Source organism: Artemia sp. Qi Xiang Cuo, chromosome 13, assembly GCF_049724085.1.
Source record: "Artemia sp. Qi Xiang Cuo chromosome 13, ASM4972408v1, whole genome shotgun sequence".
Lineage (NCBI taxonomy): Eukaryota > Metazoa > Arthropoda > Branchiopoda > Anostraca > Artemiidae > Artemia > Artemia sp. Qi Xiang Cuo.
In genome coordinates this window covers 10,953,780-10,959,779 of record NC_142806.1, presented here as the reverse complement: position 1 = coordinate 10,959,779, position 6,000 = coordinate 10,953,780, and the positions used below count along the sequence as shown (strand labels likewise).

General features: G+C 38.0%; 1 protein-coding gene across 4 annotated transcripts in view; it reads left to right on the top strand.

Moving 5' to 3' along the window:
* Positions 1 to 6,000, top strand: part of LOC148944942 (uncharacterized) — a 50,049-nt gene that overhangs the window by 23,852 nt on the left and 20,197 nt on the right. The gene's annotated exons all lie outside the window — the stretch shown is intronic.

The following is a 6,000-nucleotide window of genomic DNA, read 5'->3' as shown; positions in this document are numbered from 1 at the left end:
TGTATTGAAACAAAAATTTCACCATTGGGATTGCCATGGCTGAAGACCTCAGGAAATTCAAAGTCCCATGGATTGAACAAAATGAAAATAAGTTTTACATGGACAGCACTGATGTCTGTGTTTTCCTTCCTCCCTACTTACGGGGTATTAGAACATTATAGATGGTTGTTTAAGGGCCTGTTTTAAAGCAAATTGCTATATCTTGTGTCTGTCGTAAGTACGAAAACCTGATATTTAAAAGAAAATCAGTTTTTTTTGCTAAAAAAATTGCGTCTTCGTGTAGAAGAAGATGAATGACGTAATAATTTCTGCTTGCAACCATAAATGACGTTACGGCAAAACTGTATGGTGACTACTGTTGAGATTCATTATTTACTAGCTAAAAAAAGCCAAAGACTGTGATATGTACTCATGGTTGCATCATAGTAATAGTAATAGGTAATCATAGTAATTTGAAAAATGCACTTAAAAAGCAAATAACTAGCAAGTTTGCAAAGCTTTCTAGCTGATTCACGAACGATAACTATTATTCAATTCAGCCTGAATAGTAAAGTGTTATTTTGAGAACAACTTTTGTAGAATATTGAAAAACAGCCTGAAACAACTAAAAGATGGCGGCGGGTGAAACAATGACCTATAAAAGAGGTTCTCATCTTTTTTCTCCTGCTTAGGACATACCAAGTGATAGGGTCTTAAAAGTTCAATTTTATGCTTGAACATATATATTAAAACTTTAAAAGGGATTGACTTCAGATTTACAACCTTGTCACAGTTATCATAATAGCGCTGCCTAAGTAATGAGTTTTTTTTTCCAAACAGTTTTTTTTTCCAGTCCACTTTATTTATTACGTAGAAACTTTGGAAGGGCCTCATTCGATTAGAAATTGAAAGTTTTGATCGAAAGTAATTAAAAGACATCTAGCCGCCTAGCTCTTTTTATAAGCTCCTTCAAAACTGATTGTAATTTTGAGATAGCCATTTTACTCAAAATAGTTGAAAGGTCTAGTCATTATGCCTCTGGGGATGACATGAACGATCATAGGCCCTGGTATCAAGAGTTGTAAATAATGTAATTTGCCCATTGTTTGCATTTAGTGTTACTTATTGGGAAAGGGGGAATGTTTTATTCTAGATGTGCATAAAAAGGCAAGGGATATTTAAGTGCGGTTCTATTCCCCTTTATATGGATTATTTTGATGGACTTTGTTTTAAGGAGCACAGGAAAGGCAATGGGAGACCACGGAATCAAATGGGGAGGAAAAAGTCTCCTGGACTTGGATTATACTGATGATTTAAGCATCCTAGATGAAAGTGTGAGTGAAATGAATGAATTTTTAGAGGTTTTGCGAGTTCAGGGTGCTAGTATTGGTTTGAAAATTAATGTTAGGAAGACTAAGTCACTAAGGCTAGGAATAAGTGAAGATAAAAAGGTGACGTTGGGTAATGAAAAGATTGATCAGGTGGGCAGCTTCACTTACCTTGGTAGTATTATTAGTAAAGATGGTGGGAGCAGTGAAGATGTTAAAAATAGAATAGCCAAGGCTCAGGGTGTTTTTTCACAGTTAAAAATAGTCTGGAAGAATAGGAAGATAAGTCTGCAAACCAAGATTAGAATCTTAGAAGCTACAGTGATGACAGTGGTCAAATATGGCTCTGAAGCATGGACGCTCCGAAAAGCGGATGAAGATTTGCTAGATGTTTTCCAGAGAAATTGCTTAAGGATTGTTCTGGGTACCCAGCTGACTGACCGTATTTCAAACAATAGGCTATACGAAAAATGTGGTTCAATACCGCTTTCTAGGTTTATAATGAAAGAAAGGTTGAGGTGGTTAGGGCATGCTGTGCGGATGAAGGATGACAGATTGCCGAAGATTGTTCTTTTCGGCCAACCATGTAGGGCTAAACGGAAAGCAGGTCATCCCCATCTTGGGTGGGAGAATGTCTTAAAAAAAGATTTAAATAAACCGGGAATTTTGTGGGCGGGTGAAAAAAGGGAGGCTTTGAATTGATTGGGGTGGAGGAGGAGCATGCGTACCTGTGTTGGCCTCAGGCGGCTTGGTGCTGCGGTGAGTTGTTAGTAGTAGTAGTAGTAGTAGGGAAGGATCTAGGGACGTTGAATCTTCAAAATCTTAAGAATAGCTAAGAGGATTAAGTAAAATTTTCAGAGCTGCTACTAAGACTGCTTGAGACTTCTACTACTTGTGCCGCAATACAACTGTATGTGGCTGCAACTGCTAGTGACTGCAGCTGCTAATGCCCTCCTGCTTCAGCTAATTGCGGTTACGTCTCTTTGTGACTAGCTTCTTGACAATTGTAACTTTTTGTGATTGTGATTACTTACGACTGTACATGCTACCACTTTCCATTGCGAGGATGACTGCTTGTGGCTGCGACTACTTATGGCTTCCACTTTTTACTTTTCTACCACCATTTACAACTTCGACTAATTTTGACTATGACTGCTATTAACTGCAACTGCTACTAATTTGACTGAGACTGTGAGTACTAATGACTATGACTGCAGCTGATTGTGACCGAGGCTGCGACTACTATTGACTGTGATTACTTGCGACTGTGAGAAATTGCTGCGAATTTACAAAGAGCGTTGAAGAAATTACTACAAATAATTACTGATATCACTTCGTTTAAAATTTCGTAGCAACTTCTTTAGCGCCCTCTATAAGCGATTTTTGTTGAAAGTGCTCTTTTTCAAGGATGACTAATGAGTTTGAAAACTGAAGAAGTTTTGATTTGTTTGATTTGAAAGGAAGCAATTTTGGCTGGAACTGAAAAAAAAAAAATCGAAAATAGACACCAGGCACACTTATAATATGCGGTCACATCAGTCACACAAATTTTCAGCCTTATACTTGTAGAATATTGATAAACTGAGTTTGGGGGTTGAGTTGCACGAGAGTTCATTTAAATGGGGTTCAATTGCACGAGGGTTCAGTTCGACCGGGGTTCACTTAAATGGGATTGAGTTGGACGGGGGTTCAGTTGCACGATGACTGGACACAGCAATTAAAATACTTTCCAACCACAATTGTGACTGCTATTAGCTGCAACTGTGACTGCTACTATTTTGACCGAGACTGTGACTACTTGTGACTGTGATTACTTTGGACTGTGAGTCGTGCTTTTTGCGACTAAGGCTATTTCCATTGCTACTGCTATTACTGTGCCTAAATATATTGAACTGAAGCGAATGAGTTTCAGTGGATCCTGGTGGGCAAAATGTCGTCGGGGGAATAACTCAGGAACAGAATAGAGTATTAATTTAACACTCTTAGGGAAATCCGAGGGGGATATACATCTAAATTAAAAGAAACTAGGCTATTACAAATTCAAATTGTCAAAAGGGTGTCCAATTTTCCGAGAACAGCTAAGAGTGTTGCGTTAGAACGTCTGCAGCATGACTATGCAAATGGTGAACTAAATCAAACGACATATTTTGCATTGAGATAAGGGTAATTATTTTCTGGTTAACGGCAGTAATTTGAAGTTTTTCAGAGCATAGTGAGGAAGATATTGAACTAAATCAAAGAAACTAAATGTATCCAGATTGTCAAAAGAGCATATCTGCAATTTCCCAGGAATGGCTAAGGGTATTAAGTTGAAGCTTAAAGGGCACGTTGACAGGTATGACGAGTTAAATAAGAAAAAGAAAACTGTGTTCATCCAGGTTGTTAAAAACACGGATCAGAATATCTCAGAAACAGCTAAGTGTATTAAGTTGATTTTTGGGGGGGCGTTAAGGGGGATTTAGAACTAAATCTAAAAACACTATTTGCAATCAAGATTGTTTGGAGAGTGTATCTACGACATCTCATGAGAGGGTAAGGACATTAAACGTTCAGTGTAAAATTAAGGGAAGGTTGAGACTCATATGTTTGTCTGACTCGTAAAAACATAACATAAATGGATATAAAAACGTTTTGAGTTTTTTTTTTATGTTAAACCCCTCCTCGGAAAAAAGTTCTTGTGTAAAACACCCCCCGAAAAAAAAAATCCTGGATACGGCCCTGGCTAGTATGATAATGTTTTTCTTCTTGGCCACCAAAGAGCTGCAGGAGCAATACTCTCGATTTTTCGCCAATCTATTAAGCGCTGTTCCTGGCTGTTCCTCGAAACGTCAAAATAGAACGTCCTGAAATTAGACCTACTAGAAAAATAATTCTAGTATTCCTTAAAGGCGGTCTCAAAATACACAGTTTCTGAATAAAACCAAGCACCTTCACTATCTTCTGGCAAGGGAAAAGTGATCAAACAATAGGTGCAAATTTTTTCCTAAAAGGCACAGATAACATGCATTTGTACGCGCTACGTCTCTAAGCCAAGTGTATATCTAGCCATGTATCTTCCTTTTTCGTGTTAGTTTATAGAAAACCTTACGTTTTGTGGATAAAAACTGATGGTTCTTAGTATGAACCTCCAAATCTCGGACTTTCGCAAGCTTAACTGTTGACATGCTATTCACTTTCAAAAATGCTCATTTTTGTTCGACGATGCACGAGACCGATCGGCGCCATACGAAAACTAGAAAAAGTGCCTTGCCACAAATCAGTTGATACTATGGGAGGAACCGATCGCTTTTCCCATGGTACCGATTCGGTTTTTAAGTGTTTCCCATCTGAACAGGCTAAGTTTCTCATATCCATTTGTTAGACGTTAATAGACCTACTGCTACAGCTTAGCATACCTAAAAGGAACAGAATGCATAAAATTAGGGTCTTTGGCTACAAATAAAAACACACTGCTCTAGGTTTGTCATCAAATAGTTCGCGCTAATGAACTTCAAGTAAGGAGCGAATCAGGCCAATAGTTTTAAGTGGGTAGGCATTCACAGTCTTATTATTCTGGATTTTGTATTTCTTTTTGTTTACTGTACAAAGTATTACCGTTACTGGTCTTAGTACAAGTGAAAACTGTATCTTCATTTTTCTCTCAACTTAAAGCATGAAGTCTATATTTGAATAATTTTCCTTCTTTTTTTTACTGTCATCGTGTCCGTGTAGATGTTTCTTTCCTACTACTCTGTTTTGTTTCAAAAAATAAATCATTATGCCTCTTTTCGTATTCTTATTATGCATCTCTTATTTTGAAAGCCAACAGACATTTGAAAACCTTTCCGCAAGTGTGTTAGGCTCTTCAGCTTATTAAAAATTAAAAATTCCTTGGAAGTTCTTTTAGTCTACAAAGATAAAGTGAATTTTTGCGTATACTGGTTATACACAACCCCCCTTAGTGTTTTCAGTAAAGGGAAGGGGATACAGAGCCTCAAATACATGCATATTTACGCACAGTCAATAGAATACCCCACTCCCCTTTTTGTTTATGAATGAATAAGTGAATCTGATGAAATTTAATAGCCTATTTGATAAAATCGCTACTGAGGTGAAAGAAAGACTTTTTTGTTCTCTTATGAGTGTATTTGCTCCTTCCCTCTCTGTGTTATCAACTGGTGGTTTTGGGGATGAAGTTTTTAATATGTTTTTGTTTTCTTACTAAAAGTAATTAAATTGACATCAATTATAATAGGATTGACATTGCTAAAAGATGTGTGGTTACATGAAGTTCAAGTCTATCCAAACTCTTAACGAATTGTCCAAGTTTCCATGTCTAATTTTTTTTTTTTTAAAAGGTAAAGGTAAAGAAAACGGCATTGGACTTTACAGTCCAGCGGTCCTTTACAGTTACAGTCCTACCAGCGGTGCTGATCTCCGTTTCTTGGCCCTTCAGCCAGGAAGTGCAATGGGGGGTTGGGGGCCAACCACCCTGTGCTTTAGCCCACCCTTCTTGTTTACCTTCCTCAGATTTCTCCAGGTACCCTTTTAGAGCTGGGTTGACTCTGGCTGAGCTTACAGAGTCACACCACTGACCCTCGTCCCAACTGGGTACGCTAGGATTTGAACACTCGCCCTCTCGGACAAATAATTCTAAATCCAGCGCACCAATCCACTCGGCTTGGACGTCCCCTTAAAAAAAAGAATTTAAGGG